The sequence below is a fragment of the Delphinus delphis genome, chromosome 2, assembly GCF_949987515.2.
Source record: "Delphinus delphis chromosome 2, mDelDel1.2, whole genome shotgun sequence".
NCBI lineage: Eukaryota > Metazoa > Chordata > Mammalia > Artiodactyla > Delphinidae > Delphinus > Delphinus delphis.
This window is the reverse complement of record NC_082684.1, coordinates 175,798,782-175,826,340: the sequence shown is the minus strand read 5'-3', so window position 1 is coordinate 175,826,340 and position 27,559 is coordinate 175,798,782. Positions and strand designations below refer to the sequence as shown.

At 55.7% G+C, this 27,559-nt stretch overlaps 1 long non-coding RNA gene across 2 annotated transcripts in view; it reads right to left on the bottom strand.

Moving 5' to 3' along the window:
* LOC132421137 (uncharacterized) overlaps positions 1-27,559 on the bottom strand; it is a 44,892-nt gene that overhangs the window by 8,954 nt on the left and 8,379 nt on the right. Inside the window, exons 3-5 of one of the 2 annotated variants that reach the window (XR_009518507.1) lie at positions 9,615-9,765; positions 7,014-7,177; positions 6,237-6,641 (exon numbers count right to left, since the gene is read on the bottom strand). This is a non-coding gene — a long non-coding RNA (uncharacterized lncRNA). Of the gene's footprint in view, positions 1-6,236; positions 6,642-7,013; positions 7,178-9,614; positions 9,766-27,559 lie in introns of those variants that run through there. The other variant, XR_009518508.1, reaches the window with a different exon arrangement.

Here is a 27,559-nt window from a genome sequence, read left to right as displayed (position 1 = left end):
CTGAGGGTTACAAGTGGGGGATGGTTACTCTCTAGCCTTTAAGAGGCAGCCAAGGGTCCTACTTCAGATGCTGCTGTTCCCTTCAAGAAACCAGACGTGGCTCTTGGCTAATCTTGGCCGTACAAGGAGGATTTTAGAATTCCAGGAAAGAATTTCCTAAGCGTAGCTCTGCAACGCGGAGTGCTAATGGAATCATATATTCATTCGTTTAATCAACACGTTCATCAATATCTGCTGCTTGTCTGGCATCACACTGATGGGCAGGATAATCAGCCCAAGGCTGCCTTCCTGAGGGTGACAGTCTAGCAGGGGAGACGTTGCCAAGTGTGAGCGGGTTGCCAGTAAGCAAACCCCAGAGGAAATGGGGAGGAGCCTGGACTGTTGCCTGGCTGAGGGCAGAGCCGTTCCCTTGCTCAGAGATGGGGCTCTGAACCACAGTAGGAAAAGAGCTGAATGATGGCCTGGGGTCTCCGGAATCAAGTGCTCATGGAGGGAAGGGCTTGGGAGACTGGGCCGGGTCTACCTAGAACGGTGTTCAGGGTGTCCAGGGTTCAAGGATTCCAGGGTGACGTGGCTGCCTGCAGTGGAACTGGACATCTGGACAGGAAGACACAGTGAAGTCACTCGCTTTGGACTGGGTCCCTGGGCTTAGTTCTCGAGGGAGTGAGGCACACCGTGAGACAGGTGAGAATGCGGTGGTGATGGTAGATGGTGACTCCAGGGTGACAGGGGCAGGACCCGCTAGTGGTAAGTCAGCAGCAGCAATGGGACCAAGTCCGCATAGATGACCTTCCCCCCCAGACCCCTTGTTTCCACAGTCTCATTCCCGATGCTTCCTGCAGATTCTGTGAGCTACCCTATCTTTTCAGGAAATTTCAGTTTCTGGGCTTGAAATCCAGGGCCCTAATTGGTACAGAGATTGGATAGCCCATTAAATGCTACACATATTTTAAAAGGCTTAAGGGCACGTAGCAACTGGCCCCATTACGGGGGTGAGTAAGGAAAATGTTATATCGTTTGCTGTAGCCTTTATGGGCAACTGTGTCCAGGGCTGGGCTCAATTCAGGCCAAGGTTTCGATTACACCTCTCCTGCGGGCCTAGGTTTTAGCATATGCCCTTTGGTGGGCACAAACACAGCTGGCCATTCCCCTCTTCAAGTGCCACGTACTCCAGTGAGGAGAAATGATTTACACGCGTGAAACGCTGTCAGTCACTGCATGACCAGGTGGGAGGCTCCAGGGGGCGGGTCTTCTTTACAGACTCAAGAATATGGTCCCTCCACGGCTTTTTGCATGTATGTTTCAGGACCGCTTCTTTGGGCGTATGTTTCAGGACTGCTGCTTTACGTGCGTGTTTTTATGCAGAAGGGACCTTGTGTGTGTCAACTCTCAGATTCTCATATCTGGAAAGAACTGGAATTCATTTACTCAAAAAATAAATTCGTCCATCTAGCTGTTATTTCTGTGTCTTATGAGTCATCTTAAATGCCTTCTAGAAAAGGTGGCTATAAATACATTAAATAAATACAAAAGAGTAAATGATTCAGCAGAGCTTTGCTCACTTTCAGAATTCAGAGAACTGTGCTGGGCCTCACGAGGCTGGGGAGTTGGTGCAGGGTGGAAAGAGGCAAAGATGGGCAGGACATGATGGGAGATCCGGCACAGACCCCAGGTGACGCCCCATGTGGACGCGAACCGTGGGCAGCAACGGCCAGTAAGGCAGGACTTCAGAAGTGAGCGCTGGGTGACCTTGGGGCGACCGTGGATACCGAAATGAGAGGCACGAGGGACCATTTAAAGACCTCCTACCTGCCTAAGAGGCCAGCGCCAATGCTGAATGACCCCCACTGACCCCCAGGTCCCCCTCCTGTCAGTCCATGGAAGTCCCTTCTTCCGTCCCCTACAGCCTCCTCAAGGCCCAGCCGAGGGCAGTGCAAGTGAGTTAACACAGAAAGGCAAGAGACGGGAATTCCGAAGAGATGGAAGATTCCTGCACCCTAGGGGGCCACACAGAGCCCAGTGTCCGGAGGCCTTGGAGGCCACAACGTTCTCACTCTGTCCGCACCCCTTCCATGGCCCAAGCAGCCCCAGAGGGAGCGAGCTGTGAGGAAGGATGAGTCTGCAAGTCCCTGCAGCCCTATCAGGGTCAGGCCTTGGGTCCGAGCCCCAAAGGGCCGTGGCGCGGGGTGTCCCCTGTGACACTGACGAGGGGGCGGAGCCAGAGCCAGGGCCATGCTGGTGGTTAGTGGAGAAGAAGGCCCGGGACACGGCTTCTCCCCGAGCAAACCAACCCGGCCACGTTTGTCCTTCGTGTTTACGAAGCTCCGCACCTAGCGTGAGCCCCGCACGCAGGGCCGCGGGACGCGTCTCCGGAGCAGAATCGTCCCCACGACCGCTGGAACTCCCCCTGAGGTGGAGTTACGATCGGAAACCGCCTCAAAGTACTCGGCCTTCGAAGCTTAAGATGGTGGCTTGGGGCTGTACGGACCGATATTAAGATATTTTAAACATTTTTTTGGTGTGTGTTTTTTTTCTTCTTTGTAATTAGAGGAGAGGAGGAAAATTTCATTCCCGTCACGACGTAGCTGCCCTTTCACACCATCAGCGAGGTTTTCTCGTGCCTCCGCCGACAGAAACTCCGTCTGGTTGGGCTGATTTTGCTGACTGGCTTCCTGTTCACCCACGGCGGCCTTGGGGGCCCGTGGGCGCCCAGACGCAGCCCAGGACGGACAGGGCTGCGGAAGAGGGGTTTCCAGCTCTGCCCCCGTAACTCTGCACAGATTCCGAGCTCCTCAGCAAAGGGACCTTCCCGGAAGTTCCAGAAGGCTGACGGGAGGTTTGATTTTGTTTTTTAGCAAAATTACGAAGGAAAAGAAAAATCAATCCGAGCGAACGCAGAAATCCCAACTCACTGACACACACGCAAAGCAGTGCAATGCCATGCACTTTCTTACAGACGTGACATGCCCAGCACCAGGGCTGTTAAAGGGCCCCAGTGCGTGTAATTGGCCTGGTGGACATTTTTCTTAGCTCTGCACAAGCCCCGCCCCCCACCGTGCCTGTTCCTCATTGAATAAACTTGCTCATGAATGAAGGTCTTGAAACTAAAATATATGGATCCCAAAGGGCAACTTTCCAATTACCTAGTCAGAGTGTTCACCGCCACTGGTTTCCAGCAAGCCAAGCAAGGCTGCTCATGGCCAGCCGTCTGGTACAGGCCCTAGACAGTGGGGCGCACCTGGGATGCCTTCAGCCGGTAACTCAAGTCCCCCAGCTGTTGTTAATGACCATCGCTTATCGTCCAGAGACAACATGGGAAGGGGACTCGTTGAAAACTCTACAAAGACTCTGTTAATAGTCTATTATTGCAAAGTTCATGCTGTGTGTGTGTTTAAATTTGGAAGGTTCCCTAACTCCGTAGCAATAAAGTTTTCTTCCAAGTCATACCTAAAAAATCACTTCCCGTGGAAGTATCCACTGATACAAACAGTTTTATGAAATGTATAGTATTTGCTTGGCGATATCCTAACAGATTAGCCGTGTGCTGATGGGACTCGGGTGCAGAATAACAGACCTGAGCTCGGGTCTAGAGGTGAGGTCCGGAAGGACATGCCTGGGGCGGCGTTGGGGGCACCCCAGACGAACAAGTATCTCACTCTACCCGCAGGCCTGGGATGAGACAAAGCGCCTGAGGATGGAGCTGGGCCCTCAGGTCAGCTCAGGGATGGACGGAGGTGGAGGTGCTCCAGATGGGCCACCAGGCTTTTGAGGGCAAGGTGTGCAGTGCCAGCAGCCCACCTTAATGGGCGCCGTGAGCCTGTCTTCCAGATGGAACGAGAAGAGACACAGAGAGAGGGCTTCTCGCTGAAATGTTCTGGTCTGAGTGATGAAAGAGGCAGCTTGCCCTGGACTGTAAAAATCCACGTGCCACGTACATAAGGCACCTACAGCAAGATGGAGCACACAGAGAACCACGCCTCCAGATGTACATTGGAGGAAAGTTCACATCGGAACACTGACAATTTCCCAAGTCACTTTTTCCCTTCAGATAATGGGGCATTTGGATGGAAAGGGAGACAGAGAGGAAAACTGCTTGGACTGAACTGCGGGTGAGGCTGACACTCTTATGGGCGATCCACGAAGCCTTCCAAGCTTTTAAATGGACCGGCTGGGTAAGATGACAGCTCAAAAGGGGGTGAAACGTTTCAAGTTAAAAATGAATGCGAGATTTGTTAAAAGCTGGCTTAAAACCTTAAGGAAGACTGGGTTTAAAAATTTTCTAGCTTTAATGAATCAAGCACCGCTTTGATAGTACAGCCCAGCTTAGTCAGGCAGGCCTTGTGGCCCAGCCGTGCCCCATGGGGGCTGATGGGGTGAGAGAAGCGGCTTCCTTCTGCTCCAGCTCAGACCCCACGGCCAATTCCAGAGGCCTGAGTAGGAAAGCTGTTCTTGGAGCGTTCATGCACAGGAGCCCCACCTGAGCCCAGATCGGTGCTCCCGGAAGGCCAGCTGGGCCCTGGCAGACCTGGAGGCGGCCACGCACCGCGTCCACGGCCCCTCCCGAGGAGGAGCCACAGTGCAGTGCGTCCCCTGCCCCACGCCCTGCGGTGCCTGCCTCCTGCACTGTCCTGTCCCGGGCCCTGGAACTGGGTGGCAGGGGTGAGTGATTCACCCTGAGGCCGCCCCCGAGGCAGGTGGCCTGGAGAGCTGGGCGGGCAGAGACACATCAAAGTCTCCATTTTCACCCTGGGAAGGCAGCACTCAGGCAAAATGAGCGGATTGTTTTTCGCCTTCTTTGAAATGAAAGCTGGGAGGAGGACCCAACTCCGGCCTTTTCGTTGGCAAAGGAAAGCCCTGTGGCTGCCTTTCTGTTCCCACCCCTACAGTTAGGCGGGAGGCCGAGCTGCTTCCTGAAACAGGATCTGCAGTCCAGCCCCCGCTCCGGGCAGGACGCGCTGCCCACCATGGCCTGGCCGGAGGGACGGGACAGCCCACCAAGGCAGCGAGTGGTGGGGGACACGGGGTCGGGGGGGCGGGGCGTGTGTGGTGAGGCGCTGGCTGGCCCACACAGCTCTGCTCCTGCAGCCCAGTGGCCCGGAAAGCGTGGTCCCTGGGCGCCACCGGGAAGGCTGGTGAGACCAGGGCGAGGCTGAGCTACAGGCGAGGGCTCTCGGGGCAGCCCGGGCCCCGCCACCCATCACCAGCCGTCCTGAACAGCAGCCTGTGATCATTTGTTCCCTCTGGGGATGGGCTCCACGCGTAACTTGGAGTGAAGACAAGTGTTTTCCCACCTTTCCCAGGCTTGGCCCATCACCCTGGTGGGTATTCTAGGGGATGATGCTTTTCAATGCCTCTGGGTGGGAGGGGCCAGCTCCGGCCCCGCCCACTCAGCATGTCAGCTGCCATCTGCACCTTCAACCACTGACGTCAGGAGAGGCCAAAATGCCAACATCTGCTCCTGAAGTTTGGTTTTAAGTGCTTTCTCAGGAATGCGAGACTCTACCTGGACCATCGTTCGGAAAATGCTTGCCATTTCTAGAGCAGGGCATTTGCTCATTTAGGAAAAAATTAGGAAGAGAAAGTAAGGCCTGGACTCCTGCACCAGGTCTTTTTTTTTTTTTTTTTTTGTGGTACACGGGCCTCTCACTGTTGTGGCCTCTCCCGTTGCGGAGCACAGGCTCCGGACGCGCAGGCTCAGCGGCCATGGCTCACGGGCCCAGCCGCTCCGTGGCATGTGGGATCCTCCCGGACCGGGGCACGAACCCGTGTCCCCTGCATTGGCAGGTGGACTCCCAACCACTGCGCCGCCAGGGAAGCCCTGCTCCAGGTCTTACGTGTGCCTCAGCCTTCCGCTCCCGGGAGCAGCCCCTGCGTCCTCCTTCCCTGCATCCCTGTCTGCAGCGCCTCAGGCCCCAGTGGCCCCGTTCCTACAACAGGAAGCACAGTGATGACTTAGCAGCTAGGTGTCTGACAGCTGCCACTTTTGTCCCCGGAGGAAACTAGTTCGAAGCTCTTAAACTCGTACACTTCCATTTACTTTCTTTATAACAGCCGAACTGCAGACGAGCAGTAAAACGTTTTTATGGTTTAACTCGAGGCAATTGTGATCACGCGCAGTAGAATCCATTCGGTTCGGTTACTTAAATGAAGAGCCTAAAGCACAAACGCAGAACTTCCGGCAGATGCAGAGCAGAGGGAGTTTCTGGAGGGGCTGAAATACGCATCTGGGGCCCTTTCCTGCATCTGCTCACCCTGTCCCGCAGTGGGGCTCACGTGGGCCCTGACCTTGGAGGCCTGGTTTAGCCATCACTTCTAAAGTGTTTCTGGGGAGACAGAAGTGAGCGTGCCTTCAGGAGAACGGGTGAGCAGCAAAAACTGGACGTGGTCACAGAGCTACAAGAAAAATGCAAGGGGAGCGTGCAGACAGGTGGAAGCTGGTCCCACGGGGCCACCCCGTCCCTGGGCTATACCTCCTCCCGGGGACTCTGACCTCCCACGGGAAAGAGCTCGGGACCCACCCCCAGAGAGCTGGAAAACTCACTTTTTCTCAGTCAAGTCATTTTTCACGGGCTGTCAAGGGAGCCACATCTCACCACAGGCTCCTCGGCCCCTGCCACCTCTTGTCCTTCCACGTGTGACCCCTAAGAGGGTCACAGAGAGTCTGTTAGACTGTGTCACCTTCCCCAGCGAGGGGCACCCTCTGCAGCCGCAACGGAAGCTACGGACGGGCAAGCAGACCTGGAGCCTGGTCTCTCCTGTTTACTTCTCGGCCCCCAGCTCCCCGTGGAGTGTCGCCCATTTATCATCCCTCAGAGTCCAGCCTGGGCTTTCTAGAACTGATGTGCTGACCCCAAGGACCAACCTGCTGTGCTTTCGCTTTGCATTTCAACCGGAATAGAAAGTCGCCTCCAGTGAACACCCTTCAAACCCAGCCAGTGTGGGATCCAGGCCCACAGCACGACCATCAAAGAACCTGACCCTCCCCAGACCTCCCTCGGGCATGAGTTACTTACACTCGTTCTGCACACAGAATCCAAAGACCCCCGAAGGTCTCTCCCCATCACGGCTCAGGCTCAGGCTCGAGGTCCCGCAGTGCGCTTCCCAAGGCAGGTCCAGATCCATCTCGGTGTTTCCTCAGGAACAGCAACTCAGGCCCAGTTTCTCTTCTTCTGAAGACCTGTGAACCAGAGAAAAGAGCGCCATGACCCAGCCATTCAACAAACGATGTGATATCAGGGCAGGAAAGCTCCACGTAACACGCTCCGTGCAAAGCAGGGAGGAGAGAGAGCCTATATCAGCAGCGGGTCCATGCAATTTGGAAACCCATCCAGGCCACATCTCTGGTTCCCCGATTACAGCCAAGTCCTACTCTTGGGGAGGGGCTCCCAGTGGCTCTTAGTCAGGAGCTGTTGGGAGCAATGCCCTTAAAATTCTTAAAAGTCCCATTGTCTAACCGAGAAAGTCTGCAAGGCCTGCCTTTAAGGCTCTTAGAAGCCCGGCAAGGTATATCCTTACATCTTTCTAAGGTCTGGAAAGAAGTCTTAGAGCCACACCTTGGGATGGTCACCCTGAGGCCATGCTATGCAGACAGTGCCCTGGATTTTATCTTTGTCCTAAAGCCACGTCTCACTGTGAGTCACTTTTTCTGGGAGACAGCAGCAAGGAGACACAGTTTCGTTATCATACCCAGAAAGCCCTGGTCCCTTTATATTTCCCTAGTCCATCTGTCTCTTCATACAGCTTATCGCAGGCAGCTGGAAGAAGCCAGTGGCGTGTTCTATCTTCTGCCTGGCGTCTCCTCAGCCAGGGCCTTGGGTTCATTGCGTATCCTATTTTCCATGTTGCCAGGGGTGACAGTGTTGCTAAGCTTTCTGTCCAGCCTCCAAATAATATTTTCCTCACTTTCCTCCAAGCTCTCATCAAGTCTCCTTGAGGTCCTTCTGGCTTTTATTAACGACCTTCCCAAGGTCCTCCCAGCTTTGCCCAATGCTTCATCCCAAAGCCAAGGCCATGTGTTAGGTTTCTATGAGGCAGGAGCCCACTTCCAGGTACTAAATTTTGTTCCGGTTATCCATGGCTGCATAACAAATTACCCCCAAACTTGGGGGGTTTAAAACAACAATCATTTTTATTGTTTTCCACAATTTTGCAGATCCAAAACTTGGATGGAGCCCACTGGGTGATATAATTTTTTCCTCCACTGGGTCAGCTGGTGACACTCAGCTGGTGTGGGGGCTGGCCTATGGGGGCCACACGGCTGGCGCGTAGGTGGAGATGGCAGGAAGGCCAGGAGCAACAGAGACTGTCAGCCAGAGTCCCTACACGTGGCCTCTCCAGCATGGCAGTCAGGATGGTCAAGGGCATCACCTGACAGCTCCTTACTCCAGAGAGACTATTCCTAGAGGCCGTGTAGTCTGCCATCGTCTTCAGATGTGGGTTTAGAAACTGGCACGACGTGACTACTGCCACCTTCTAGTGGACACAGTAGTTCACTCAAGGGAAGGGGGCACGATCCCCACTTCTCACTGGGAGACTCGTCAAGGAATTTATGGCCATCTTTAGTCTTCCATACTCCTTCTTCATCTCCTCCTTCTTCCTGTTGCTTGGAGTGACATGCGAAGGCTGGAGTTGCAGCAGCTGCCTTGGACCATGAGAAGTCGTTAGGAGTAAAAGGTACGCGCTGCAGATCAGCTAGAAGCAATCTGGATCCCTGACACCAAGGAAAACCAGCCAATCCTTAACTGTCTACCCCTGAATTTTTAAAATAAGAGAAAAAAATAACCATCCTTAAGTCATTGTTACTGGGGGCTTTTCTGCCACTTGCAGCCGAATACCTAACAGCTGTTTGGGGTATAATGTATCCTCCGGTAGCCCAGAGTTGCAGATCGAGGAGACTGCTCTGTACCCCAACAATCCGTCCTGCACCCCACGGCCAGAGTCTCCTGAAGCATCACTCATGGGGGTTGGCAACAGCCCCCCACTACGCCTTCCACTGCGAGAGCCCTGGACCACACTCCCATCTCATCACTTCCTTCAGAACAAATCTTCTATCGTATCACAGTCTTCCGTTCAAAGCTCTCACCCAGCTCTCCAGCAGGACCCACCTGCTCCCCTCCAGACCCGCCCACTCTCCTCCACACCCGCCACCGGGGGACTCGGATCCACCTGTGTTGTCCAGAGCCTGTTCCCAGAACCCCACACACCTTCTTCCAGATCCTACCGTGTTTTTAGGACAGAGCTCAAATCTTTTCTGGGTGAAGAATTTCCAAGACCTCAACGGCAGGGCTTGCTGCCTCTCCTGTCTTTTACGGGAGGGTTTACGTTGTCCAAACCCCTCATTGGACACCACACGCCACTGTCAATAGGGGTTTGGTTGCTTTTGTCCCCCACGCGCTCGCATCTCCATCTTCCAAGGTGAGCTGGTCATGGCTGTTCTCACGAGGCCATGCATCCGACAAAAGCACAGCCAGCCACCGGCCAGCCTGGAGAGAGGAGGCAGAAAATGCAGCCGCCCCCAGCTGCCCCCTTCTGGCCACTGCCCACCCCCCTGGCACACACGCCCCCATTCCAAGCTCTTTCCCTCACTCACCAGATGCTCACTGGTGCAAACCCACCTCAGCGAATTCCCTGTGCCACTGTCAACTCTGAGGACAGGGGCCCGCAGTCCCTGGGCAGCCTCAGCTCCGCTCTGTCCCTGGACCAGCGCTGAGGCTTAGGGCACACGTCCTGGCTGCTCGGATCTCTGTTCCTTATCTTTCCTGACAACTGGGAACAAAGATCAGGACGGACATAAACATAAAAATGAGAATTTCTCGGGCTTTGCCTGTGATCACTTGGGAGAAAAACCCAAGGTGCCCCCCACCCAACGCCCTGCAAGACCAACGCCCTGCAGCCCTGGTCTGCAGAGAACCAGGGTGGACTCTGCTGGGACATCAGGGGGCCCAGGAATCAGGAAAGCGGCCGAAAACGGCAGAGTCGGACTGGAAACTTTGGCTAAAACCTGGTGCTGCTTTTCCTGAGTGCTGGAGGCCTGACAATGAGCTGAACGGACAGCCAGCGAGAGCCCGTTTAATGGCTTATTTGGCGAGGGCTACTCTCCTGAAATTAATTATCAATCATTTCTCATCATTCTTAAATGGCGTTTGTTAACCCACAAGGCCTGTGTTGGGGGGTGTTCCCCAGGCCGCTCTGAGGAAACTGAGAGGCGTCCAGACACCTGGGCAAGGCTGGGCGCTGCATCTCCTGGCCCGGCCCCAGGTCACGGCGCCGCAGTTAACCCACCTGAAAAGCCACACCCCCAATGCACGCCTCGCCTGGGGCAGGGGTGCGCCTGGCGTGTCCTTTTGCACGACCAACAGGAGGGGCTCGGGCAGGAGGAACAGGTGCTGACGTGGGGAGCGCCGTTCCCGCCGTGGCACACCTGGCCAAGGAGGCGCAGGGCGCGGCAGCTGCTCCTACCTCCTCCGGGCCCCGTGGGCCTTCAGGTACTGACGTCAGCGCTAGAGGAGCCAGGCGTGTGCACACGCGGGGACCTGGCCAGACACTGGGGTGACGAGGAGCCCAGGCCAGCACTTCTGTCCCCGTCCTCGCCCGCCAGCATCCACCACCCTGCCAGGCTCACTGGAGCAGCCCTGTCTGCCCGGGACGCTCTTCGTAAAGCCCACCACACCTCCCCTGCCCCGGGGCACTTCCTGATGGACCAGAGACAGCTGCCCTCCTGCATCTGCCCAGAGCGAGGGTGGCAGCCCGTTTCCCAGTTCCTGTGGCCCCGGCACCCAGCACCGTGCCTGGCAGGCGGGAGCTGTTCCACAAAGGCTGGTCTAATGACAGGCGCTCCCAGACCTGCCTTCCGTGAGTCTTAGCATCAACCAGCAGGGTACTGGGGCCGTCATCAGCGAGAAGACAGACGGACGGACGGGGGGCCGTCCCCACGCGGGTGTCCGTTCTTCCTCGCCTCCCAGCAGCTGCTCTGTGGGCCCTGGTGCTTCCCTTGCTCATTAAAGTTGCTCACGAGGCCAGAGGGACTGTGGCCGGCATTGGAAGGGTTGACCCCAGACCAGGCACTGACTCCCCCAGTCACTTGGGAAAACGATTTTCCCTTGAAATAGGGAGAGTGAAACTTAATGGGGAACTGTGCAGAATCTCACTGGTCCGTAAAGTCCTGAAATTCTTTCTTTTCCTGGAAGCTCCGTGTCAGCATGTCAGTAAATGTTCAGCTGTGGAGCCCTAAGAGGGACGGTCCCCACTGGATGACCCTTAGAAGAGTTACTGTGCAAATGAGTATTGAACAAACATCAGAATGAACGAGGTGCTGCTGTCTGTGGGACCTTGTTGGAGACAGGGTTTATGAGGCCCTGGTGACCTCGGGGGTGCAGAGCTGGGGGCTCCTCGCCCCTACAACCAGTAACTGATCAGTCCTGACCTCCTCAGGGTCCACCTGGATGTCTTCTGGAAGAAGGCTCGATGCCAGTGAATGGTGACTTTGAAAGGGGGCTTCCACCAGAGCGGGGCAGGTGGGGTCAGGACATTGGCCGGGGTCCAGAGGTGGCCCTCCGCGTAGTACCAGAAGCCACGGGAGACAAGTCCGAGTGGACCAGGTCGGGGACGAACACTGCCACCTGGTCTGGACCAGAAGAGGGGCCCTGAGAAGGCCGTCCCTGACTCAGATTGGCCCTGGGGCAAGCAGCCTCAGGGGGCGCCCACGCAGACCCTGACATCCAGGGCAGCGCACAGCGCTCTGACTTGTACGGCAATTCTGCTCACCCTGGAAGAGACAGGGACAGAGCAAGCCGGACTTTCTGGAATCGTAGCCCTTTCAGAGCCAAGTCAAAGCCCTAGACTCCTCCTCCCTGGGACAAATGTCCCTGGAGTCTGTCCGTCTGTAAACTCACGTCCTCCTCCTGTGTCCTTGCCATGTTACAGGGTCAGGAGCCTTTCAACTCAGGGTCTCAGAATCTAGGCATGGCTTTGTGCTGACTCTTTTTTTTTTTAATGTCAGATTTTATTGAAGAATTTCCCTTTAATTGAGAATGTACTAACCCTCTCCCCCGCAAACACACACAATGATTTACATTTAAAAGATGATGTAGGGACTTCCCTGGTGGCGCAGCAGTTAAGAATCCGCCTTCCAATGCAGGGGACACGAGTTCAGTCCCTGGTTAGGGGACCAGATCTCACACACGTGCTGCAACTAAGAGTTCACGTGCCACAACTAAGGAGCCCACCTGCCGCAACTAAGGAGCCCGATTGCCACCACTAAGACCCGGCACAACCAAAATAAATAAATAAATAAAATTAAAAGGAAAAAAAAAAAGATGAGGTAGAACAACACAGTGAATGGAAGTGAGACCCAAACATCAGACTGGCCTGTGGTCCGGCTCTGGCCGTGTGACCTTGGACAGTCATGTCGCTGCTTTGCCCCCGGTTTCCACACCTGCAAAATGAGGGCTCGGGTGGGCCATCTCTTCTGTGCCCTCTGGGCTCAAGTCCAGTGGCGCGGACTGCAGCGTCTCCTGCTGACGGGCAGGCGAACTGCTCCATCCTCCTCCTCCCAGGAACCTCGGTGAGTTTTGAGGGTCCACGTGGCAGCCCGTCATCCCTAAAGGCCGCCTATTCTGGCAGAAAGGAACGCAGGGAGACATGCGCTGGGGACCCTGGAGGGATGCTATCTCGTTGGGAGAAATTTCTTTTAAACTGGCCGCGGCCTACCACAACTAGAGCTCAGCAAGCCGGAGCGGCTTCACAAAGCAGTGCGTACTGAGTGAGCCTGGCAGCCACCCGCCACACAAACGCCAGAGGCGGGACCCAGGGCTTGAGGACCACAAATTGCGGGGTTCGGGTTTAGCACAAACTCCAGGCATCCATCCCCAGGAGCAGACTCTAGGGGTGCACACCCTAGTTTGGCACAGAGACTCAAGCCTGGGCCCTGCCAAAACGCAGCGCCTGATCCACGGCGTGCAGGCCTTCCTTGTGGGCGGGAGGGGCCCGCCGCGGGTCCTGAGTCTGTGACCATTTCCCTGTGAAGGGTCCGCACGGCTCTTGCTGTCGCAGTTTCTGGCTCCATGCTTGCGGTCCATGTCTCTGAGACAGTGCTGATCGATCGCCGGCGATGTTCTAACTGCCGTGCAGGACATCTGTGCCACAGCTGCACCAGCCAATGGAGATTTTTGCCATCACTGGGCGATGACGTGTCGTACTGACGGCGCGGCGCTCTGCTAGTCAGGAGAGAGGGCCTGGGACCATCAGAAGTTCCAGGGGGTTTAAGGTTTGCGTGGGGTACGGTTCTAGGGGCCATGCTGCTTGTCTGGGGTGTGTATCAACTGGAAACAACTGGGCATGAACGTCAGCAAGGAGAGCTTTGTACAGACAGACCCTCCCACTGCCCCCACAAGATAACCTAAGAGTTATGCTAGCAAAGTGCTCAAAGTCGCAGAGCACATTTCTGGAACGTTCTAGAACTAAGGCCGCTGGTAATGACTACATTGCCAACAGTTGAGCCAGGCTCCTGGGCTAGAAAATGAAAGTAGGCTTTGTGTGCTGAAGGATTTTCAAGGCTACACAGAGAGAAGGGATGTTGGTTCTGAGTCATCCTTCCCTAGCAGGTTAGCACCATAGTGGCTGTTATACTAAAAACCCTAAAATGTTTAGATAAGGGATCAATTCCTGCCAGGTACTTGGTGCCCCTAGCTTTCCAGAACACTCTCCCTACTAGACTTTCCTATTAGACTTGCGCAAGCCGTCCAGGAGAGCAGAGGCGAGGCTCACACACAGCACCTCCGGGCGGGGGCGAGCTTTCTAGAGCTGCTCCGGTGTCTGAGGCTCCTGAGACCCCATCTTCCTTCCTCCCTTTCTCCCTTCCCAGGGGTCAGACCTGCATCCCAGTCTGAAGGCTCTCCCTGCCTCCTCCAGACCGCGCCCCCCCCCCCCACCCCACTGCCCTGAGCCTCCTAACTCAGTCTCGCCTCGGCCTCCCGGAGAGCCCGCCCAAGAGCAGGGTCAGAGGTGCCGAGCGGTCCATCCTGCATCCTGCCTGGAGCAAAGGGGAAGGGGCGGGTCAGTCGGGGCCGCTCAGGAGCAAATCGGCAGACGGGTAAGTCTTGGCTGTGCTCTGTCTGAGGAAGTTATCAGACAGTTGGATGAGGTCCTAATTACCCCTGGACCCAGGGCACATGCTGCCTTTCCTACGCAGCCGCCTTGCATGTTGCCGGCAGGATGAACAGTGGCTGCCGTTTGGTGGGCACGTAGCACATGCGGGGCGTGGTGCTAAGCTTGCAACTGTCACCATACCCCGTCTTCAGAACAAGCCCGCTTAGGGAACGAGGAAACGGACTCTGGGTCCCTGTGCGGCGTCACACAGCTAAGCCGCCGCGCAGCGGGCAGGCGAGCCACCCTGCATCAGAGCCTCCCTCTTCCTGGTGATTTCATACACCGCTGCATCTCCCACCCTAAACCTTCCTGTGGGAAATCACGCCTGAACCACTCTGAAGGCTCCAGCATCCACCCCGGGGCTCTGCATACAGAAGTGCCCCGGCAGTGCCGACATGTCCAGGAGCTTCTTGGGCCCGTCGGGGCCCTGGTAAGGGTCCCCTTTCCAGGGACAGCCCTGGCATCCCCAGACACAAACTGGAGCTGGAGGCAGAAGCAGGGCCTGGTCACCAGGACCTAGAATGGCAGCGACCTGCTGGTCCCATCCCCTCCCAGGAGTGACCCGCCCACCACTACTCCACGGCTTCCCTGGCACCGGGTAGCCACAGCCTCCTCCTGCTGCAAAAATAACTTTTTCTTCTCTTTTGAGCACCACGAGGCACCCACTCTGAGTGCCAAGCGAGGCCCTCTGGCCCCCAAAGCCACTGGAAAGCTCGAAGGCAGTAGCCGCGTGGGGCGCTTAGGCGCCATCCTCCCAGGGAAGAAAGCTGGCTTGTTCCTGGCACACAAAGGCCAGGCGCTGGGCGGCCACGGGCTGTGAATGCTAATGGGCTGGGTGCTTGCCCCCCAGCGGGAGGGCTGCCCTCCCCGCCCCCAAGGGCCAGCGCAAGCGTCGCCTGGGCCCTTCACATGGGGACCCAGGCGAGCATCTGTTGCAGGCAGCGCAGAGTCTAAACATCCGTGCAGACTTGAACCAACAGGTCCTGCTGAAATGTGCTAACCATCTGCTTTTCCTCAGCCGTTTCTGAGCAAATTGTGTTTACTATGTTGATTTATTTGACTGTCAACAACAGCGAACGACACAGTCGCGGATAAACAGCATCATTATATGTCTCGTTCTGGCACCTTACCAGGTTATTTTTTTTGGTTTTTTTTCATGCAACAGGAATAAATACATATTGAAATGTTAATTGAGTCCAGGGGCCAACTCACCAGAGTCGGGAAGGCCTTCTCTGGGGGAGGCAGCCTGGGGCGTGGGGCCGGCAGGACCCACTCTTGGCCAGAAATGCGGGGGTCCTCAGAAGCTGCGAGGCTGAGAAAGAGGCTTTCACGCATCTGATTTTTCTTGCCCAAACTTCCCTCCAAACTCTCCCATCTTCCAGATGGTCAAATAAGGGGACCAGAAAGAGCCCTGAGCGGAGAAGGTTTCACGTGAGAGTCCGCGTGACTCGCTGGCAACCGCCCTAAAACCGAAACAGCCAGGCCAGAGCTGGATCTTTTCTTAATTAAGATCATTCCCCCCCACCCCGGCCTCCGTGCAGAGACCAATAAACTCCATACATCCAGAGAAAGGGGAGGAAAAAGAGGAGTGCTGGGTGGGACCTGGAGGAAGAAGGTGCATCTCACAAGGGACCCAATCAGGGCGTTGGCCCGGGACGAACTGGTCTCCCCAGCGGAGCTCACCCCGGGCCTGAAGAGTCTGGACACAGGATCACGCTGACTCTCGCAGCCCCCAGTCAGGTAATAGGCAGCAGGAGGCCAATCGGCTTCCTGGGAGGAAAAGAGCTCAGGGCCTCAGACAGAGACCACAGCCGCCCGCTGCTGCGGAAAGGGGCAGGGTTCCTTTCACCGGGCTCACAGGCCTGCCGCAGACTTTGCCTGCGCACCCCGATCTGGGGCGGGCGGTGACAGCCGGCGGGCGGCTCCCCTGCGTAACAGAGGGGAGCTCTGCCTGCTGACCCGTGGAAGCCCAGAGAAATTCCCAGGTGGCTTCCGGGTGTCCTTGCAAACATTTGGTTTCAGAGAATGGGTCACATCACGCAGCTTAATACCTGGAGGCTGAAAGGGCTGCAGCACTAAGCCCTGTCCCCTTCTCGTCCCCGCAGACCGCCCGTAAACACGTGGGGCTCATGTTCACACAGAGGGCTGCTGGTTTACGGGCTGCGGGAGGGGCGGTGCGGACGGTCACGGGCGGGCTGCCTGAGTCTCAGTTAAAGAGGTCTCAGCTGCCAGGGCTGCAGCGGTCGCGGAGGGACACCTGGGTCCTGTGAGGCCCCCTGCTCACCCATGAAGTGCGCGCAGGCCCTGTCCGTACCCAGCCTTCCAGAGCCGTCCCTCCCTTCCGCCCAGTCCCACCGCAGGGATGGCCCGGGCCCTTGAAGGGCGGCCGCGGTGCTGGCTCTGGCCCTCCCGGACCTCAGGGTGGGCCTCCTGCCTCTTTGCTTTCTCGCCTCTCTAGATGCCCGCCCACCCTTGGGAAAAGGTAACACATTGGTTCACTCTGAAAGAGGTGCCTAAACTGCATCTCTTCAAGGGCATTTTCCATTTAATTGAGGGCTCGGCCTTCCATGAAAGGAGTGGGTCTGTTATCGTGGGTGCCTCTGTAGAGACAGGAGCACCTCCTGTTCCCTGTGCTTTAAGCTCCTTCAGGGACAAGACGGGAGGAGGCAGGGGCCATTTCAACCCCAGGTGGGAGCTCCCCTGGAGTCCTGAACCCATCCTGGGCACCCTTGATCTCTTCAGGCGGCGCAGCATCCTGGAAAGGGATACGAGGAATCGCTGGGAGGGATGCTGGGCACCAGGTGGCGCTATTGCCCAGGGCCGTCTAGTTGCCCTCAGGGCGGGCGTAGAGAGGGTAACCAGGGAGTGCGGTCTTGGGGGGCGGGGCTGCTTCTAGTCTGCAGTTCCTAACTCAGTAGTAACTGCAGGGCGGGGCTTAAAGAACGAATCGCGAATTCTTCCACACCATCCTCACCCCCGTTTTGAAGCCCTGCGATTCTCTGATTCCTGGCGTGATGTGTTGGGACCGGGTCGAGGACAGACTTCTATTGTGGTCCTTAGGGGGTCTGGGGTCGGGGGTCGGTCAGGACACTGCTCCTTTCGGGTTCAAGCAGAGGGATCCCAGAATGGGTAACTGGGCAGTACGTGCCACCTTTCCAGGAGGGTAAACCCAGCTCCTGGACACAGCCGGGCCCGCGGCTCCCTGGGCGGATCGCGGCGGGTCAAGCGGCGCATCCCGGGGGCGGAGCTGCTGGCGCAGCTGCGCCCGCGCCCCCATCCCTGGCCTGGAAAAAGCAAAAGCATCTCTTGGTGCTAGGCTTTCTTCACGGAAAGTGACTACCACGTGTCAGAAAGAAACTGCTGCTTTCTGTACAACCGCAGACCACTTCGGAGAACAGGGACTTGGGATCAAAAAGGAAAACGATTTCAAAACAAACTGTTGCTAGCTGGCTTTTTTTTCCCCTTTCCCTCTCAATTTTTTTAAGGGGGGGGGGAGGATTAAAAAACAAACAAAAAAAGTAAGTCAGTCGGCATCTCACAACTGCAGCTGATTTCCTGTGTAAACGAAAACCATGTGATATTCCATAAAGGCTGCAGCTTTAAATGACAGGAAATGAAAACCATCACGGGAAAGGAAAGCTTCGGAGTAAACTCCCAGCGCTGATATCAGTACGGCGACAGATCAGGGGGATGGCTGCTCATGGGGGCCGGGGACAGCGCCCCCTGCCTCCCCGCAAGCGCTTCTTCTGCGGGAGAAATGGGGCGGCGGCGATCACATCCCGGCGCTGCGCCCGGCAGCTGGGCTTTCAGTGAGGGAGCGAGCTGGGAAGAGGAGTCTTTTCTTTCTGCACGCCTCGCCGGGGTCAGGTCATGACCCCGCCACGGCGTTCAGTCGGCTGTACCATCCATATGCATGAAGGCTAATTAACTCTGAAAGGCCCGGCGGGCTGGGCCCTCCCCGCCGCGCAGGGGTGGGGTGGGCGCGGGGCCCGAGCGTCTCCCCCGAGGCCAGGCCTCCGCAGCCCCTCCCGCGCCGGCCGAGTGCGCACGTGTGCGCAGGGAGCGCGCGTCTCCGCGGCGCGGGGACCGGCGGGGCCAGGGAGTTAGGCGCGTCGCTCGTCGCCAGCCTAGCAACACGTGCTGACTTATCCAGAGAGCTCCCGCCCGGCCCCGGGTTCCCTGTGTTTGCTCGGCTCTGACATGAGGCTGCTCGGCTGGAAAATCAGTCGGGCGCGTTTCGCTGACGATAAATCCCCAGAGGTCTCTCCAGCTGCCACATTTTCCCTCGCTCCCAGTACTTTTAGGTTTCCCAGTTCAGGGCAAGCCAGCAGGTGCCTTGGCTTCCATGAGGAGGCAATCTGTGGGGTGACCTTTTCTGCTTCTTCCTGTATCAGGTAAGACTCTTCCAGTTTAGATTTTACAGGCTACCTTGAACTGGCGTATGCAAACTAGAGAAAGCTTAGTTTACGGGTAGAGGGTTTGCTAGTGGACCCACGACCCAGGATGCACCGGGCTCAGAAAGTTCCTAGTTTCTCCTTCACTTACCTTTTCTTCTCTATTTCTGCTTTTTGTTCGACTGGCTTCCTCTAGGCCTCTTTCTCAGTCTACCTGGCACACACGACGATCCATTCAACAGGTGGGCTCAGGGCAGCCCAGGTGAGGCTGCATTTCCTGCTTTCAGGCACGAAGTCTCCGGTTGGCCCCGCTTAGATCACGTGCCCAGCCCTGGCCCAATCCGCTGTGAGGACTCAGTCACATGCTACAAACATGGCTGCCATGGGCCCACCCCACCCGTGGCGGGTAGGGGAGACTTAAGGCGTGGGAGGGGCCAGACGTGCCAAAGGGCATCTACTGCGCTAACCCAAAGCCTGATTTTAACCCGGCGTAGGGTAATTTCCTCATGGCTGGCTCTCTGGGCTCCTGACCCGGCGCCAGCTTCGCCTTACAATAAAGAGGAGGCAGGATTCCTTACGCCGAGTTCAGGGGCGCCGGGAAGAACGTGCCTGACTTCCCTCCGCGTCAGGCAGGGAGTTAGGTGTGAAGTCGCGGACGCGGGGCAAGACCACAGCGGAGGAGAAGTCTCAGGGAGACTTCTGTGGCCTGGGCCGGAGGAAGGGTGGGGATCGCCAGGGGAGGAGAGTGGAGCCCAGTGCCTCCTGGCCGGAGGGAAGCTTGCCCGCGGGCGTGACTGTCTCTCGCATTAGACTTCCTGAGGGCAGACCAGGTAGGGAGGGGAAACACTCAGCGCTCTTGGTCATAAAAAATAAATCTAGTTCAGCAGAAAATGGATTTCTTAAGTGTATTAGTCAGGAGGGGCTAACCCTAACACAACACTCAAATCAAAGTGGCTTAACACAATTAGAGGCTTATTTTGGGCACAGTCCAGTCGGGGGAATTCAAGGGCCCCGGGCTCCTTCACTTCTCCTGGCTCCACCATCTTCTAGGGACCTTGTGTCTTCCACTGGGTCTGTCCCCCATCCTGGGAGCTAAGAGCATGGAGGACTGCACGGGGGTGGGATGACGGGGGGCGGGGTTGGGACCAGGCATGGAAGTCCTTCATTTCTGCCCACATTCCATTAGTTAGAGCACAGTAATGTGGCCACACGCAAAGGCCAGGAAGCCTGGAAAAGGCAGTCCAGCAGCCCAGCCCCGTGTGTGCCCAAGGACAAAGAGAAAACGACTCGGGCGAGCATCTAGCCGTTCTCTCAGGTGATGTTAGGACATGCAGCGTCACGGACGGGCGCGGGTAAGAGCTGAGGCTGAACTTCCAGGAGCGTTCCCAAACCCCGGCCGCAGGCTCCAAGGATAGACCGCGGTGGCCTCCGCACTCGGAGCCACTAATGCCAGAGGCCTGCCTGGGTGCACGTGCCACCTCTGCTAGCACTAGTGGAACTTCCGGTCCCAGGGCTTGACCTTGCGGTGTCTGGGAAACAGCCGCCACCACTGAAGGGCGGATGTCTCTGCCATCACCCAGAGCACTTCTAAGAAAGTATGGAAGCCCCAGGAGGAACTCCCTCCTCCTCTCCCCACCCTCACCTTGTTTCCCTCCAGGTCATTCACTTCCAAGTTCAGGTCTTGAATGGGACCATTTGAGGGGTCAAGCCTTTATCCTTCCTGCAGGGAAGCCTGGGAATTCGAGTTCTGACCTTTATTCTGGGAAGGCAGGACTCATTGTGAGCTCTTCATGTAAGAGGGAGATAGTAATAAACATGACAGATTTCCACCATCCGGGGCGAGTGGGGAGGGGGAACTTCTGGCCATTGCAGCTCTGGCTGGACCTAGATAACATGGTTGGGAGGAATTAGACATTATTTTCAAGCAGTTCCAAAATCAGAAAGGCCAAGTGGCAGAAACATAGGTTCTTGGAGTTGGGAAAAATGTTAGCGGTTACCTGTCTTCAACTTAACGCTGAATCCCTCTCCCGAAACTTCCCCGTGATCACCAGCCCCAGTGAAATATTCACAGTGACAGGTGACTCAGTACTGCCCTACAGGACAGCCCTTTGGATTACTTTTTGTTCCTAGAAGGTTCTTTTTTTTTAATATAAATTTATTTATTTACTTTTGGCTGCGTTGGGTCTTCGTTGCTGCTCGCGGGCTTTCTCTAGTTGCGGTGAGCGGGGGCTACTCTTCGTTGCAGTGCATGGGCTTCTCACTGTGGTGGCTTCTCTTGTTGCGGAGCACGGGCTCTGGAGCACAGGCTCAGTAGTTGTGGTGTGCGGGCTCAGTAGTTGTGGCTCTCGGGCTCTAGAGCTCAGGCTCAGTAGTTGTGGCTCATGGGCTCTAGAGCTCAGGCTCAGTAGTTGTGGCTCGCGGGCTCTAGAGCGCAGGCTCAGTAGTTGTGGCGCACAGATTTAGTTGCTCCATGGCATGTGGGATCTTCCCGGACCAGGGCTCGAACCTGTGTCTCCTGCATTGGCAGGTGGATTCTTAACCAGTGCACTACCAGGGAAGTCCTAGAAGGTTCTTTTTTAAGGGAAGCAAAAATCTTACTTTCTATTACTCGCACCCCAGGCTCCAGTTCTGCTCTGGGACGCCACATGGGACAAATCTATCCTGCATACATATGACACCTTTTATGCTCCAACTTCCTGTCCTTTAAAAAAAAACAAAAACAAAAAACTCTACTCCAGGCTGAACAGCCCTCCTTCTCTCCATTCCATTCCTCATTTGGTGATCTTCTCGAGAGAGACTTCTGGGCGGAAGGTCGGGAGGACATATCCCCAAAGGCAGTGCTGTACATTCACTGCTTCTTACAACTGTCTCAGAGAGATGCACACACATTCCAATTTGACTGATGGAAAAACCAAGGTCCTGAGCAATCTGGCAATAGAAGAAATCCAGGGTCCAGATCAAGACTTGAAACCAATGTCCCTCCCACGAGGTTCCACCCTCCCTGGGTCCATCCAAGGGCCGCCTCTCTATGTGCTGCGTCCCTGGGACTGCAGATTGCCAAGCCTGGGGAGGTCTGGCCTAGAGATGCTCCGATGGCCCGACTCTGGGGCTGTCACCTTGGTACCCTGCAACAGTTACTGCAAACAAAGACATAGACGTAGACACAAGTCCTCCTGTAAGAGCCTCTGACCACATTCCCCTGAATGTGTAGTATGATGACTTACGAAGAAAAAAAAAAAAACTCATTTACCCTGACATTTTCTGTTAAGAAGAAGAAAAACATTTCTGTTATCTTTCTGAAACCACTACCTGTCACCTCTGATGCGCTCAGCCTAATGAGTCCCCACGAGAAAGGAAGGAGCCTGTTATTAGCAGAATCACCAGTGATTGTACAGAGCTGCTCTGGAAACGATGCTTTAATAGACATCGTGGGCAAGTCCAAATGCGGACGTTTCGCAGGCTGCCTCAACCACCCACGTCCTGGACTCCAATCACGGCTCATGCCCCAGATTCTGGATCCGGTGCTGTATCCATCTATTTTCCCACTGTTTTCATGATTATAAAGGAAACGGACATTGCAAAATATCTGGAAAAGACAGGCATATATATATATATATATATATAAATTAAAATGTCCAGGAATAACCACAGCTAACAATTTAATGCCTTTCGTCTGGGTTTTCACGCATGTATCTGTATATAATGGCGTTAACGTCATGCTACAGCTCCGGTTTTTTAGGCTTTTTCCTCGTCTAATACTGTATGGTGAGCATTTTGCCATATGGATTTGTTGAGAATATGGCTTGAATCACATGCCTTCTTTCACTGGCTTGTTCCTCAGTCAGGAAACATGGAGTATGCCAGGCGCTGTCCCAGGCTTTGGGGACACAATTTTAGTGAGACCGCCAGCCCGGCCCTTGGGGGGACTCACCACCTGGTGGGGGAGAAGGAAGTGGGGATCCGGTCATTGCCAAGGTGGTGAGCGTGGTGGGAAAGGACAGAGCGTCACCCCGCGTGTACCGGGCATCCTCGGTGGGCAGGGTGTGGCTCTGAGGAAGTCCTGCTCCAGCGCAGGCATGAACGGGTGAATCTGGGAAGCGGTCAGATCCCTAAGGGAAGAGGTGGAAACGACAGAGCTTGGCCGAGGACTGGATGTGAGGAAGGAACAAAGGGTGATGTCCAGGTCCCTTGCTTGGGCGCCAGGCGGGTGGCCCATGACCCACCTCCTGGTGTAGGAGCCTCAGGCAGTCTGTGTTTTTCCTTCTCTTGCTACAAGCAGTGCTGCAGGGAACATCCTTAAACACAAGTCTGTGGGCACCCCTCTGCTGTGTCCTCAGGGTAAAGCAGGCACTGGGTCACGTGGTGGAACGGTTTTTCAGGAGTTGATGTGTCTTAACATCACCTTCCAGAGAGACGTCCCCACCAGTAGGGATGAGGGGCTCAGGCTGGGCCCCTGGTCCACGTCAGACGTAACGGTTACCGTGGTGACAACAGAGGGACGTGTCGGGTCCTCCCCACGTGGCAGGCTCTGTTCTCAGCACCTCACTTACTTTTACTTATTAAAGCCTCACACCCCAGCTCTGAAGTCGGTGCTGTCAGGCCCTCATCCCAGAAGAGCTGAAGGAGGGACAGAGGTTCACTCACCTACCCGCTGTCACTGAGCACGTAAGCAGGGAGGTGACACCTCGTGCCAGGCGGCCTGACGCCAGAGCCTGTGTTCTCAACACCAGAGCAGCACTTTGTTTAATGTGGCCAATTGCATATTTCTTAAAAAACTGTATTTCTTTGAACACTAGTCAATCTGAATATTTTGATCTTTTTGCTTTGCTGTCATGTTTTTGGACATGGATATTTGTGTGTGTGTGTGTGTGTGTGTGTGTGGATTGGCATGTGTCTGTTCGGAGTGTATGTGTGTGTATCTGTGGGGAACGTGTGTGCAGAGGGTAGTGTGTGTGAAGTGTGGTGTGTGTGTATATAGTGTGTACAGTGTGTACAGTGTGTATCGTGTGTACAGTGTGTACAGTGTCGGGTGTATGTAGTGTATAGTGTGTACAGTGTGTACAGTGTGTAGTGTGTACAGTGTATAGTGTGTACAGTGTGTATAGTGTGTACAGTGTGTACAGTGTGCAGGGTGTGTGTGTGCATCTGTGTGCACTGCCCCTTTGTACCCACGAGGGCCCGCGGGTCCGGAGCCCTGTGCGTGGGCGGCACTGTGAGTTATGGTGTTTCAGGGTGGCCTCCTCCTGTGCGACAGGTGCCGTCCTCTCTGGGGGTGGGAAAGGCTGGGATGGCGCAGGCAGGGCTCAGACTCACAGGCAGGTCAGCACTGTGGTCAGGGGGCAGCGTGTGTGCAGGTCGGGCTCCACCGCCGCACCTGCAGGAACCTTGCTGGAGCACGTGACCGGGAGACCCAAAGGAGCCCGAGGCTGGCCCCGGTGGCCGGGGTGGGGGCCCTTCTCTGGGTGTCCCTCGAGCTCGGGCGCCCCGGAGCCCCCGTCCTAATTCCCGGCCCCGGCCCCTGCGCACTGAGCGGCCTCCCCGGGCCTTGCGGGGCCCTCCTTCTTCTGGCATCCTTCTTCCTGTTCTTCTACATACAGACTCTGTGAGCCTTTGCAGGTCAGAGGCTTCCCTGTACTGAAGAGTTTGCATCTTGCTTGAACACAAGCAAACGCGGCGGCTGGTAGGAAACAGTAAGTACAGTCTTTCCCCCTTATCCACAGTTTCACCTTCCGAGGCTGTAGTTACCTGCGGTCAACCGTGGTCCGAAAATATTAAATGATTAACAATGTTGTGTTAGTTTCAGGTGTACGACTCACACAACATTGTGAATCAACTGTGCTCCAATATAAAACAAAAACTTAAAAAAGAAAATATTAAATGGAAAATTCCAGAAATAAACAAGTCATATGTTCTAAGTTGCATGCCATTCTGAGGACTGATGAAATCTCGCTGAGGTTGCTAAGATCTACATTCAGAACAAATCTCCTATTCATGAAATTGTGAAGAAGGAAGAGAGAATTCGTGCTGGTCCCGCTGTTGCACCTCAAACTGCAAAAGTTACGGCCACAGTGGGTGATAAATGCTTAGCTCAGATGGAGAAGGCAGGACATCTTTACAATAAGATGTTGTATTATTATAATTGTTCTGTTTTACTTTTAGCTATATTTGTTCATCTCTGTGTGTATTTATACATTAAACTTCATCGTAGTGGGTAAGTATAGGAAGAAGCATAGTGTCTATGGAGTTCAGTACTATCCATGGTTTCAGGCCTCCACCGGGGGTCATGGACCGTATCCCCAGTGGATAAAGGGGGACCAGTGTAAAACCCACACAGGACCAAGAACCCACATTCTCAGGAGGCAGCCTTGTTCCACCTGGGGTCCCGGTAAAGCCTGGGAGGGGACCCTATGCTGCAGTGTGGTGTCCTGGAAAGGCCCTTCCTAAGTGGTGACTTCCAAGGGGGTGCGGTGGCCGGTCCCAGGGAGGGGCAGTCTCTGATGTCCCGGGGGACACAGCGGGCTCTGTCCCGCCCCTGGAGGGTCTCTCCGGAGGGGCTCTGTCATGTCCGCCTCAGCTGGGGGCGGGGGGAGGGAAGCCCAGGCCAGCACAGGAAGTACAGTTGTAAATGGAGTGAATCTTTTTATTTTACCAGAACCAGATGTATAAAAGTACCAGGAAAAAAGGAAGCCAAAGGTTAACTAAACAGACTACTGCCATCAGGAGCAATGAAGTTACATGGCCGTGAATGTCAAGGGCGTGGTTTAGGAGGTGCAATTCTGGGCGGGATGCCCCGGGCCGGACAGGAGGGCTGGGCGCCCAGCACTTCCCGGGGAAACCCCTGGGTGCCTGGCTCTCCCACCCTGGCCATCTGCAGTTTGGAAGTGGATCTGTGCCTTGGATTCTCTGCCGTCAGCCTTGTCTCATCTGTGACCTCAGTCCCACCATTGTCTAAGTGCCCAGGTAGTGACCTTCACTAGCACTTAGCTGCCACGTCTGCTGGATGGCAGTCCTGCGACTCAGACTGGCTCACGCTGAGGCCTGGGTGTGCTCACCTCGGTGTGTGAACGTGCACGCAGGCCACACGTCTGTCTTCAGAGCACCGCCCTCTCCTCTGCTCCAAATCCCCCAGTGATTCCCACCCATTCCCTTCCTCCCGGTAAAAGCAGGTGGCGCCCGATGGCCCTCAGGCGCCCCGAGGTGGGACCCCGCCACCCCTCTGGCTCACTCCCCAGCTTCCCGCCAGCCACTTCTCCACCGGGTCAGCTCACTCCCACCGCAGCCTCTGCACTGGCTATTCCCCTCCTGGAGAGCGTCTCCCTGCCTCCAAGTCTCTGCCCAGATGTCACCTGTCGACCAAGTAGCTGTGACGGTGGAGCACGTGGTGCAAGGGGAAGGGGGTCTTCTGGCACCTCAGCCAGAGACACTAAGAATATTCCTTAGAGGGTGCCCTTGTGGCCTGGGATCCTGAGGACAGGATTGTAGCAGAGCCTGCAAGGCCCGGGAGGTCCAAGGGGAGCTTCCCAAGTCACTTATTAAGTGGGTACCTCAGACCTGAACCCTCCAAGTCACAGGTGGCTTTTCCAATGCGACGTGTGTCGCTCTATGCATCCTGTAGCATCATTTCATCTCAAAGCAAAGGAAGGCACGTGACCCTCTGGCCAGTGGAGCCAACAACTTAGCACAGAATCCCATAAGGCAGGAAGGTGGCAGGGCTGAGGCCTCCACACAGCGCGCTCAGAGCCCAGCCTTGCCCTCCAGGGAGACGGGGCGCGTGGGCAGGTAGCCCAAGGAGAGGCAGCACCCACGCACCTGTCCACCCCGTCCTGGGGCTCGGCTCTTGATATCTTACAGATTCCAGAATGAGCTACAGAGGCGCTCGTTTTAGAGCCAAGCAGGGCTATTTTATAGCAGATTTTCTTGTTTAAGAATTTGTAAACTGAGGCTTCCCTGGTGGCGCAGTGGTTAAGAATCCACCTGCCAATGCAGGGCACACGGGTTCTAGCCCTGGTCCAGGAAGATCCCACATGCGGCGGAGCAACTAAGCCCGTGCGCCACAACTACTCAGCCTGCGCTTTAGAGCCGGTGAGCTACAACTACTGAAGTCCATGCCCCTAGAGCCCGTGCTCTTCAACAAGAGAAGCCACTGCAATGAGAAGCCCGCGCACCGCCATGAAGAGTAGCCCCCGCTCGCCACAACTAGGGAAAGCCCGCACGCAGCAACGAAGACCCAACGCGGCCAAAAATAAATAAATTTATTAAAAAAAAATTTGCAGGCTGTGTTTGACTCCCTGTCTACCTCTCCCCTCCCCCCACCACCATCAGCTGCTCAGCCAGGCTGGCCAGGTCCCCTGGGAGTTCTCAGAGGTACCTGTGGTCCCCCCCAGAGGCAGGCCTGCTGGGCGGTTCACAGCTGCTGTGTGCAAAGCCCTGTGGAGGGGAGGGACTGAGATGCAGGTGGGAGGGAGGCCTGGGGACCACTGGGTACTAGGCTCTGTCCTCCAGACAGCAGGAGGCCGGCGGGCAACTCTCTGACCACACACATCCACCCGGAGCCTGCTCCCTGCATATCCCTCAGCCCAGCCTTCCGAGACAAACCGAAGCCCCACCCACACCCTGAGCGGGGCTGGAGGTGATGCCGTTCACTTGACGTATGTCTGGACACAGAGCCCGAATGTGCTGACGGAACAGATTCTAAGAACTCGGACGGGAAAATCCGTATTGCAAATCACAACTTAGTCTGGCTTTACAAGAGCTATTTATTCCACGAACCGCAGCGCGTTCATCATTCTCATTCTCCTCGAAGCGCACAGATGAATTAGGGAATTTCCACCCCTTCTGGCTATGAAGAAAGGGTAGGAGAGAAGGGAATACACGAGAACCCTGGACAATAACTGATCCAGGCAGTGGCTTTGGTCGCTACATCTGAACACTCGCCACATTTGGTAACATTAGGCGGCGGTTCCCCTCCCTGGGCCAGAGGAGAAGAGAGTCATCTGTCACCCAGAGGCAGAAGGTCTCTG